This window comes from Rhinopithecus bieti, unplaced genomic scaffold, assembly GCF_001698545.2.
Source record: "Rhinopithecus bieti isolate Rb0 unplaced genomic scaffold, ASM169854v2 scaffold_3858, whole genome shotgun sequence".
In the NCBI taxonomy this organism is placed as follows: domain Eukaryota; kingdom Metazoa; phylum Chordata; class Mammalia; order Primates; family Cercopithecidae; genus Rhinopithecus; species Rhinopithecus bieti.
This window is the reverse complement of record NW_016804227.1, coordinates 776,343-788,832: the sequence shown is the minus strand read 5'-3', so window position 1 is coordinate 788,832 and position 12,490 is coordinate 776,343. Positions and strand designations below refer to the sequence as shown.

Sequence of the window (12,490 nt, the reverse complement as noted above, 5' to 3'; positions counted from 1 at the left end):
AACACTGTCCCTTGATAAATCAAATACATGTGTAAAGAGGTCCATGTAGAGTTAATTTATCTACTTATGGTAAAATTGATATGCCATGGTATACTCATGCAATGAAATACTATATAATATCTAAATTAACTATATCTACAACATGGGAAGATCTCATAAACATAATGTTTGATAATAGAAACAAGCTGCAGAAGGGTATGGGCAGTAGTCCTCCATGTACATTTTTAAAACTCACAAAATAACTATATATTGTTGATGAATACATTAAATACACAGGAACAATACCAACTTCAGGACAATGGTTACCAACAAAGAAAAAACGAGGGGAAAGGGATGTAGGAGTAGCTTTACCTGTCTGGGTAATAGTTTATTTTTAAAAGCAGAGAGGCGAGGAGCAGTGCTCACACCTGTAATCCCAGCACTTTGGGAGGCCAAGGGAGTAGCATCGCTTGAGCCCAGGAGTTTGAGATCAGCCTGGGCAACATGGGGAGATCCCAGCTCTACAAAAAATTAAAAAGTAGTCTGACATGGTGGCACACACCTGTGGTCCCAGCTACTCGGAAGGTTGAGATGGAAGGATTGCTTGAGCCTGGGAGGTCAAGGCTACAATAAGCCATGATTGTGCCACTGCACTCCAGCCTGGGTGATAGTGCAAGAACTTGTCTCAATTAATCAATCAATCAATAAAGAGAGAGAGAGAGAGAGAGAGGTGGGACGAGAAATAAACAAGATGAGCCTAGAACATCTTGTAGTGCTAGAAAGTAAGGAAATCCTCAAAAGAAAAACCCACTATCATGGGAGCATGTCAAAGAAACACAGAAGCCAACCAGCAGAGCTCTCAATGAGCCAAAACTGGAAAAATCTGACCAATGAAATAAAGCAGTATTGGATTATAACCTGTATAAAATAAATATCCATGAGTCCATACTGATATAAACAAATGAATGAATAAGTGAATAAATAAATGGGGGAGGGAGAGGAGGCTGCAACACCAAGCAGAGGAGGCAGGAACCAGAGCGTGAGCAGTAGCTGAGTGGGCACCATGGCTGGGATCACCACTATTGAGGCAGTTAAGGGCAATATCCAGGTTCTGCAGCAGCAGGCAGATGATGCAGAGGAACGAGCCGAGCGCCTCCAGTGAGAAGTTGAGGGGGAAAGGCGGGCTGGAACAGGTTGAGGCTGAGGTGGCCACGAGCTGAGCACCTCCAGTGAGAAGTTCAGGGAGAAAGGCAAGCCTGGGAACAGGCTGAGGCTGAGGTGGCCTCCTTGAACTGCAGGATCCAGCTGGTTGATGAGAAGCTGGACCATGCTCAGGAGCGCCTGGCCACTGCCCTGCAAAAGCTGGAAGAAGCGGAAAAGCTGCTGATNAGGAACGAGCCGAGCGCCTCCAGTGAGAAGTTGAGGGGGAAAGGCGGGCTGGAACAGGTTGAGGCTGAGGTGGCCACGAGCTGAGCACCTCCAGTGAGAAGTTCAGGGAGAAAGGCAAGCCTGGGAACAGGCTGAGGCTGAGGTGGCCTCCTTGAACTGCAGGATCCAGCTGGTTGATGAGAAGCTGGACCATGCTCAGGAGCGCCTGGCCACTGCCCTGCAAAAGCTGGAAGAAGCGGAAAAAGCTGCTGATAAGAGTGAGAGAGGTATGAAGGTTATTGAAAACCGGCCTTAAAAAATGAAGAAAAGATGGAACTCCAGGAAATCCAACTTAAAGAAGCTAAGCACATTGCAAAAGAGGCAGATAGGAAGTATAAAAAGGTGGCTCATAAGTTGGTGATCATTGAAAGACACTTGAAACACACAGAGGAACAAGCTGAGCTGGCAGAGTCCCGCTGCCGAGAGATGGATGAGCATATCAGACGGAGGGACCAGAATCTGAAGTGTCTGAGTGCTGCTGAAGAAACGTACTCTCAAAAAGAAGACAAGTATGAGAAAGAGATCAAGATTCTTACTGATAAACTCAAGGAGGCAGAGACCTGTGCTGGGTTTGCTGAGACATCGGTAGCCAAGCTGGAAAAGACAATTGATGACTTGGAAGATAAACTGAAATGCACCAAAGAAGAGCACCTCTGTACACAAAAGATGCTGGACCAGACTCTGCTTGACTGAATGAGATGTAGAATGCCCCAGTCCCACCCTGCTGCTGCTCCTCCCTCTGACCCTGACTCTTCCTGAGGCCAGCCTGCCTGAAGCTGACCTTTAACTGAGGGCTGATCTTTAACTGCAAGGCTGCTTTCCCCTTTTGCCTCCTGCTCCTCCCCTGTGTCTTTTTTGCCAAACTGTCTCTATCGATTCCCGGAGATTCCAGCTGGGCTAGAGGCTGAGCACCTTTGGAAACAACATTTGAGGGAATGTGAGCACAATGCATAATGTCTTTAAAAAGCATGTGGTGATGTACACATTTTGTAATTACTGTTTTTGTTGTTTTGTAGCAACCATTTTTAAACATTGCAAATAATTCCACAGCCCTGAAGCAACAACCTCATCCCTCTCTCACTTTTGGAAGGTGACTTTTCAGCTTACTGCATATTGCGCTCTCCATAGAGGAGAGGAAAAGGTATAGGCCTGCCTTACTGAGAGCCAAACAGAGCCCAGGGAAAGACTCCACTAGGGGAGACCTCATTGCTCTGTACAAAGTACCAGCTAAACCAGAAAGGTGATTCCAGGAGGAGTTAGTCAAATGACAACAACAACAACAAAAAAAGTGTGCTGTTCAAGTTCTCACTTTAAGATACCTTTGGACAATATTACTTCTTTTTTCTTTTTTTCATTAGAAGTGACCAAATTAAGATGGTAAGACCTCTGAGACCAAATTTTTGTCCCATCTCTACCCCTCCCAACTGCTTACAGAATAGATCATGTGACCCTTACGTTGCGGTGACCACTTAATTGCTTTCCTGCCTCCTTGAAAGAAAGATTATGTTTTTGCCACTGATGTAGCCATGCGAAGCTCATCTCATTACCCTTTCCTGGGTTTGAAACTGCTGTCTCTAAAAGTGCTGTCTCATTGTGCTTTGTATCAGTCAGTGCTGGAGAAATCTTGAACAGCTTATGTACAAAACTTTAAATTTTATATTATTTTGAAACTTTGCTTCTTTGGGTTTGTGGCACCCTGGCCATCCCATTTGGCTGTGACAGCCTCTGCAGTCCGTGGGCTGGCAGTTTAGTGATCTTTTAAAGCTTGTTTCCCCATTTCCTGGTAAGGTTTCTAGGTGGTCTGTTAGATGGACGTCCTGCAGCTTACTGGCTTAAAATGTACTCTCCTTTGATGTGGTCTCTTTGGGTCCAACTGGGAGAAATAGAAATGAATAGTGCAACTGTTTTGATACTGAATATTGACAAATGTCTTTTTGAAATAAAGAACCAGTCCCTCCAAAAAATAAAAAATAAATAGATGGGAAAGAAGAGACAAATCTCCCATGCAGAAGAATTCAAAATAATTGATATAGAACACTACCTTTGAGGTGGGTGAAAGAGTGAATACACAAATAGGTAATGACCAGACCATATATAAAAATAGAACTCTGACTCACAACCTGCAACAACCAGTCCAGAAAGCCAAACCACAATGCTATGGACTGAATATTTGTGTCACCCCAAAATTCATACATTGAAGCCTAATCCCCAATGTGATGGCACCTGGAGGTGGGGTTTTGGGGAGGTAATTAGGTCATGATGATGGAGTGCTCTATAAATGAGATTAGTTCCCTTATAAGAAGACACACGAGAAAGCTTGCTTCCTCTCTCTGCTCTCTTCCATGTGAGGACACAAGGAGAAGAAGGCCATCTGCAAACCAGGAAGCAAGACCTCCAGACACAGGATCTTCCAGCCCCTTAATCTTGCACTTCCCAGCCTCCAGAACTGTAAGTAATGAATGTTTGTTGTTGAAGCCACCGAACCCTATGGTTTGTCAGAGGAGCCTAAACTGACTAAGCACAAAACTTATATAACAATTAGCCCAACAGTCAGGACTTGACCAGTAACTAACAACTTCCCTAATTTCTGTACCAACTTTTAAGTTAAGACTTGCTGGAGAAAGCAAAATATATACCACTAATCAATAATACAGGATGTCCCACCCTTTCCATGTCAGCAGTCTCCAAACAGGGCCTATCTGGAACTTTCCCTTTCTTCTACAATATAGCTTTCCTTTTTTTTATTGTTTTCTGTTTTGTTTTGTTTTTTGAGATGAAGTTTTGCTCTTGTTGCCCAGGCTGGAGTGCAATGGCACGATCTCAGCTCACCGCAACCTCCACCTTCCAGGTTCAAATGATTCTCCTGCCTCAGCCTCCCAGATAGCTAGGATTACAGACATGCGCCACATACCCAGCTAATTCTGTGTTTTTAGTAGACACATGTTGGTCATGGCTGGTCTCGAACTCCTGACCTCAGGTGATCCGCCTGCCTCAACCTCCCAAAGTGCTGGGATTATAGGCGTGAGCCACCACGCCCAGCCGCTTTGCCTTTTTTCTACAATAAAGCTTTCCTACTCCTCTAACTGCCAAACACAAGTGATGATGGCTGACTCCTTTGTTATGGGAGGCTTTGAATAGATAGCCTTTACTTGTTCTCATTTAGATGGTCCTCATTTATTTCCATAAGAAGAAATAAAGCTTCATTTCTTAAGTGTGGGCTGTGCAAAGCGAACTCCTTCCCAACAGCACAGTATGAGGAAGTAAAGGGTAACTTTACAGTGAAGAAACCTGATCAGCACTATCTCTGCCAGGGGATCAAGGTCAATATCAACAGTGACAAGTCAAGTTGAACTATGTCGTGACAAAAATGGCACTTGACCTCTGTGGTCTTCCTCCCAAAAACTCATAATCCCAGAAAATCATTAGAAGAATATCAAACAAATCTCAATTAAGCAATAGTCTAAAAAATTATTGACCGGTACTCCTCAAAACTGTTAAGGTTATCAAAAACAAGGAAAGTCTGAGAAACTGCCACATCCAAAAGGATTGTAGAGAGATACGATACTCCTCAAAATTGTAAAGGTTATCAAAAACAAGGAAAGTCTGAAAAACTGCCACATCTAAAAGGTTCTAAAAAATAGTTTATTTGAAAAAGAGAGAGAAAGCAGTATGAGCAGTTGTGGCAAAATGTTAACAAACATTAAATATGGATGATGGGTCACCCCACTATTACTCTTTCTCATATTATTCCCTGTCCCTTTTTATACAGGTAAAATATATCAGAATTTCAATTATTTTTAATCCTTCAAAACGAACTCCAATTTAACCCCAACAGATTCTAGCTTTTCTCTTTTTCACCCTCCCATCTGTCACACTGGCAGTTTTCTGAAGGGACCAAGCAGATGCCCATTCTCACATTCTCCAAGCAGCCTGGGAATTCCTACAATTATTCCAGTAACTACCACTATGATTTGAAAGCTTTCTCTCATCCCCTTGTTTTGGTATTTACTTCTCCTTTGTGCTCTACACATTTTACTTTGGATTAGAGTTAGTTTTGTGCCTGTTTTTCTTTCCCTGAGTGCTCAATATCTCAAGATACTGAAGACAGGCACCATGTCTTGGTCATCATTCCATTCCTCTACCCCCGCACCAAGCACTGTGACTTGCTAATAGTATGACTCAATGAATTTATTATTTGATTGTAAGAGAAAAGAGGTTCAACATAAAGTCCTTTTCTAAGCCAGGCACGCTGGTGCACACCTGTAGTCTAACTACTCAGAAGGTTGAGGCAGAAGGATTGCTCGAGCCCAGGAGTTCGAGTCCAGCACAGGCAACTTAGTAAGACCCTGTCTCAAGAAGAAGCAAAAAGAAGGAAGAAGGAGGAAGAAGGAGGGAGGGAGGAAGGGTAGGAAGGAAGGAAGGAAGGAAGGAGGAGGGGAGGGGAGAATTTGTAAAACAAAACAAAAAAGTGAATATTAGAAAAAAAAATGTAAGTCCTTTTCTGTAGTGCAACATAACAGTAAGAACAAAATCTGAGAAATGATGAATGAAATTTGGCTTTGAAATTACCAATGAGGTTTAAGAAGTTCCAGAAAAATTATGAAAGCAGGTAACAGAATACAAAGAGTTAAGGAGTAAAGTTAAGAAACAGATAATATAAGCTTATTCGCTTACACCAAGAGTGGAGCTCCTCATGCTGCTATCATATTTCACCCCAAAACTGAATGGAAACAGAAAACATACAGAGGACATACATGTCACTAAGAAAACGAAGAACAGATGCATTTAAAAAGAACTATCAGTCTAGAAACTGACTTAAGAGAAAAAGCTGATTGAGTGAGACACCAAGAATCACCAAACAAAGTCGATATTATAGTAGGAGCCACAACAGTAACTACAACTAAATATCTAAAATGTATTGAGCACTAGAAAGTGCCGGCACTGGTTAAGGCTTTTTTCATAGTATCTCATTTAATCCTCCCAACAGTCCTATGAGGTACTCACCATTATTGTGCTCAGTTATAAACAAAGTAACTAGTTTTAAGATCACAGAACTGATAAATGACTGCTGACCTTTTTGGTAGAATGTGGTAAGGGCGCCATCATTTCTTATTGCAGGTCAGTAATTCAAGAATGGAAAGGCTGGACACAATTAGCAGAAAGGTCCACTGGGACTGGACCCGATAGAGCTGTAGACCTGCCTCTGGGACGCTGACTTGCACAGGCTGCCTGACCAAATTCACTCCTTAATGTCCACAACAATAGGAACTGGTAAGACAGGGAGAGGGGACAGTGGTCCTAAGCACCAGGAACCAGAAGTGAGAGTAGTGCAACTGGAGCACTCACAGGCAGAAGTGGTCATTAATGGCCACCACTGCGGGTATGTGAGCCCTAGTGAACTCTGCAGAGGAATGGGGTCTTCCAGAACAGGCTCAGAATTACTACCTATTCATACCAATATATCCTTTGTCCTACACATCCAGGAGAACATTGCTTGAGAAACCCAGGTTTATATGAGTTACTTTGTAATTAGCGGCGGGGGGGGCGGGGGGAATAGGAATAATAGAAACCCACAAATAGCAAAGTGAATCATTTGATATTTTGTGTAACATACATCAAGGGGTTGATTTCCTAACCTCCATTTTATTTCTGAAAGTAACAAGTGATACATTAATTTTTTATTGATTTGCAAATTTTACATCCTATTTTGGATAATTTGCTACATTCTGTGGTAAGTAAACTAGGACAGAGAATCACAGGCATACAACATTGTGCTGCAAGAAGCAATAGTTACTTGTTCTCCAGTGCCTCTAAGAAGGGTAAAAGCAATGTTCCAGGACTAGAAGGGAGCTGCTTGCAATTAAATGCAAGGTGAAAATAATGTCATTTCACAAACACAGCTGGGCTTCCTGCCTAGGAGGGTATGCTCTGCTTAAACTACTTAAAATCTCCAGTAAGTAAATTGATTTGAAAGGACTGACATTGCCTGTCTAGCTGCCACGTTTTAATCTTCCGGATGAGTAGTCAACACTAAAAAGAGATTTCCATAAAGCCAAGGATCAATAGCATTCACTTATGAACACCATGTTTTTAATGAAATGCAACATATATTATGGGCTGGGCGCAGTGGCTCACGCCTGTAATCCCAGCACTTTGGGAGGACAAGGTAGACAGATCACCTGAGGTCAGGAGTTCAAGATCAGCCTGGCCAACATAGTGAAACCTCGTCTCTACTAAAAAGACAAAAATTAGCCGGGTATGATGGTGGGTGCCCGTAATCCCAACTACTCAGGAGGCTGAGGCCTGAGAATCACTTCAACCTGGGAGGCAAAGGTTGCAGTGAGCCAAGATCATGCCACTGCACTGCAGCCCTGGCGACAGAGTAAGACGCCTATCTTTAAAAAAAAAAAAAAAAAAAAAACCAACATATATTATGGAAATAAATGACTGCAATAAATAAGTGTAATCCACTAAAAAAGATACTGTCTTAATGTCTACATATTTTTGTATTTTTTGTTTTTGCAGGTGATACAAACAGAAGAAAACATGTTAAAATGGACCTTATATTTTATTTCTAGGTCATGTTTATTTCTAGAAAGTGAGCTGGGTATGAACAAATGGCTAGGTGGGCATGAACCAATGAACCACATTCAAGACATCATAGGGGAAAATCTCTTGCTTGTGACACTACACAACTACATTTCCCGAGCTAGATCCAACCTGCTCATCACTACACTTATAAATATCATTTAAGTTTTCTCTTTGGACTGAACAATGATAAATCTTTATTTTATCTTAGCAGCTGACGATATTTCATGCAAACGTTGAATTTCGGTCCTCTTTAGCCCCTACAGTAACATGCTGTTTGTCCTATCTTTTCCAAATATCTTATTACTTTTCTTCATCACATTTATTCTCATGGGTAAAACTGAAAACATTCATTCAAGAATCATAGTTCCTTTAACTGTCCTTTAAAAGCTACCAGAATTGTTACATTATTTTCTATAGATAAGCAATAAAAAAAACAGCGTACAAAACATTTATAGGAATGCTTTTAAAAAAAATTTTTATTATACTTTAAGTTCTGGGATACATGTGCAGAACGTGCAGGTTTGTTACACAGGCATACATGTGTCCTGGTGGTTTGCTGCACCCATCAATATGTCATCTAGGTTTTAAGCCTCACATGCATTAGGTATTTGTCCTAACGCTCTCCCTCCCCTTGCCCCCAATCCCCCGACAGGCTCCAGTGTGTGAGGTTCCCCTCCCTGTGTCCATGGAATACTTTTATAGCCTAAACTAAGTCTGCGTATCTTTGCTCTAACTTAATTGATGTTATATTGCCATCACTTCTGTGCTTTCCCTCCAAAAACAGAATTTGTTTATTCAAATAATGTAAGAGAAAGAAAAAGTTTCTCTTAGGATAATAACTTTAATTGATTAGATTTGCTATAAGATTTTAAGATTCCATTTCAGAGTTTTAGTGAATGATAATGCATATACAGTTTCCAGTTTGGGGAAAGAATGATTGGGCAGCAAATTTCCAATATTTCAGAATTGTAGTTTAGCCTCTCATGCTTCATCTCTCAAATGTAAGGGTACAATTTAAAATACTTTCTTAAAAAGTCTTATGAGAACAGTCAAATATTATATTTCTGCAACATAAATAAGCTAAGACAAAAATTCCTCTCTAAACGATGCCAACTCTGAGCCTGAACTGAGAAAAGTATAATTTGTTTTATTTTGCTTTAAATAAAAGATACGAATGATAGAGGATAGGAATTCTACACAAACAACATAATACACACGCTCCCCAACCCAAGACCCAGGGAAAAGTGCAAACTAGATCACACTAGTTCTTATTATGTAGCACTCTACAAATCTAAACACATGTCACAGAAAGAGAATCAATTGAGTGGAGCAGGTGTAATAAATTGCAAAACACCACAAGAGCATTATTTTATTAGCACTATTAGGAATGTTCAATAAACAGGGTCTATCAAATAAATGAAAAGACCCAATTTGTAGGGAAGTAAATTTCATTCTCATTCCCAAGACAGAGTCCAGAAACTGGAAAAGCTTAACAGAGAGAACTGTAAGCATTCTACCATTACCTATCACTAATAAAATAATACTTCAGAATGGTATTAACAACTGACCAAAACAAGACAAAACTCTAAATCTAGGTCACACAATAACTCCAGATATGAGCTGCTTACGTGTCAAAACTACTTCCTTTTTTAAGACAATTTTATACCTCAGAGTGTTTCCACTGTTTGTGGTTTTTAAATGTTAATTTTTTAAAATAATAAAACAAATAGTCCTTCCTCACTGACCTGAGAGATTCCTTTAAGGTCCTTTTACGCTCTACAACCTTGCTTAAAATTTCTGAAAGACTGATATTTAAACACAATCTTTTATTAGATGTGGAGGTCAACTTAAGAACCAAAGTCCCAGCACTTTAGGAGGCCGAGGCGGGCAGATCACGAGGTCAGGAGTTTGAGACCAGCCTGGCCAATATGGTGAAACCCCGTCTCTACTAAAAATACAAAAATTAACCAGGTGTGGTGGCGCACACCTGTAGTCCCAGCTACTTAGGAGGCTGAGGCAGAAAAATCGCTTGAACCCGGGAGACGGAGGTTACAGTGAGCCAAGATCGCACCACTGCACTCCAGGTTGGGAGACAGAGTGAGACTCCGTCTCAAAAAAAAAAAAACAGAACCAAAGTTAGGGTTCTCCACTGAGTATAAGTGTAACCAGTACACTTTCAGTTTGCTAAAATTCAGAAGGAAAAAAAATACTTTCTCAGATAAATGTTGCCTTACTTTGTTGAGAAATTTGGTAACTGCAATTAAACGGTGACACCACAGCCACAGCAACATAAGATACTGCTACAGCTAACTAACTGGGCCTGTCAGTTCCTTATTTTAGCACAGTAGGTAGTACAGGAATGCCTGCTACTTTTAAATGATGGGTAATAGTAACACATCAGCAACTGTCTTGCTCCACTGTAACAAGAAAAATGAGTTTCATTACAAGTTCTCTCTTCTGGAAAATACAAAGCCCTTTATAGATATATTTACAACAACATCTCAAATACAATAGTGATGTTGAGAGATATTATTCCACATTTACAACAAACAGACACTCAGTAGTGTGGTTTCAAACAACCCAATAACCCATTATCTTGCTTGGTGCAGTTTTAGAAAGAATATTCAAGGATAAAAAAGATTATATTATATAGTTTAACCTGTCATTTCACTGTGAGAACCAAGCCTATAGAATATAGAATATAGCCTTCTGAGGAAAAAACCTACTACAATGCCTCGGATTTAAATAGTATTTTACAGTCTACAAAGCACTTTCTTATTCATTTTACAATCTCATATGAAGATTGCATTCTAGTAAAGGGACCAAGTCTATCATGAAGCTGGAAGGCAAAACTCAGTAACTATCTCAACCACACAAATATTCATAGAACGCCCAGGCTTCCAAATAGGGAGAGAGGAAGTCAATTATCCCTGTTTGCAGACGACGTGATCCTATATCTACAAAACCCTAGAGTCACCTAATTAAAGAGCTTCTGCACAGTAAAAGAAACTATCATTGGAATGAACAGGCAAACTACAGAATGGGAGAAAATTTTTGCAATCTACCCATTTGACAAAGTCTAATATCCAGAATCTACAAGGAACTTAAACAAATTTACAAGAAAAAAATCAAACAGCCCCATTAAAAAGTAGGCAAAGGGCTGGGCGCAGTGGCTCAAGCCTGTAATCCCAGCACTTTGGGAGGCCGAGACGGGCGGATCATGAGGTCAGGAGATCGAAACCATCCTGGCTAACACAGTGAAACCCCGTCTCTACTAAAAAATACAAAAAACTAGCCGGGAGAGGTGGCGGGCGCCTGTAGTCCCAGCTACTCGGGAAGGCTGAGGCAGGAGAATGGCGTAAACCTGGGAGGCAGAGCTTGCAGTGAGCTGAGATCCGGCCACTGCACTCCAGCCGGGGCGACAGAGCGAGACTCCGTCTCAAAAAAAAAAAAAAAAGTAGGCAAAGGATATGAACAGACACTTCTCAAAAGAAGACATTTATGTGGCCAATGAACATAGAAAAATGCTCACCATCACTGATCACTACAGAAATGCAAATCAAAACCACAATGAGATACCATCTCACGCCAGTCAGAATGGTGATTATTAAAAAGTCAGGAAACCACAGATGCTGATGAGGCTGTGGAGAAATAGGAATGCCTTTGCACTGTTGGTGGGATGTAAATTAGTTCAACCTTTGTGGAAGACAGTGTGGCAATTCCTCAAGGATCTAGAACCAGAAATAATACCATTTAACCCAGCAATCCCATTACTAGGTGTATACCCAAATAATATAAGTCATTCTACTATAAAGACACACTTACATGTATGTTTATTGCAGCACTATTTACAATAGCAAAGACATGGAACCAACTCAAATGTCCATCAATGATAGACTGGATAAAGAAAATGTGGTACACACACACCATGGAATACTATGCAGCCATAAAAAAAGGAATGAGATCATCTCCTTTGCAGGGACATGGATGAAGCTGTAAGCCACCATCCTCAGCAAACTAACACAGGAACAGAAAACCAAACACTGCATGTTCTCACTCATAAGTGGGAGTTGAACAATGAGAACACATGAACACAGGCAGAGGAAAAACACACAGCAGGAGCAGTCAGGGGGTGGGGGGTGAGGGGAGGGAGAGCATCAGGACAAACAGCTAATGCATGCAGGGGTTAAAGCCTAGATGACGGGTTGATAGGTGCAGCAAACCACCATGACACACGTACACCTACGTAACAAACCTACACATTCTGCACTTGCATCCCAGAACTTAAAGTAAAATTAAAAAGAAAGAAAGAAAGAAAATTCCATAGTCTCAGCCCAAAAGCTCCTTAAGCTAATAAACAACTTTAGCAAAGTCTCAGGATATAAAATCAATGTGCAAAAATCACTAACATTCCTACACATCAACAACAGTCAGACCAAGAGCCAATCAAGAATGCAAACATATTCACAATTGCCCACCCCCCCCCCCCCCC

The 12,490-nt window shown here is 41.0% G+C and overlaps 1 protein-coding gene and 1 pseudogene across 5 annotated transcripts in view; one reads left to right on the top strand and one right to left on the bottom strand.

Moving 5' to 3' along the window:
* The window catches only part of ST7 (suppression of tumorigenicity 7), a 282,529-nt gene that overhangs the window by 261,782 nt on the left and 8,257 nt on the right, over window positions 1-12,490 (bottom strand). The gene's annotated exons all lie outside the window — the stretch shown is intronic.
* On the top strand, window positions 1,043-2,100 carry LOC108526533 (tropomyosin alpha-3 chain-like; annotated as a pseudogene).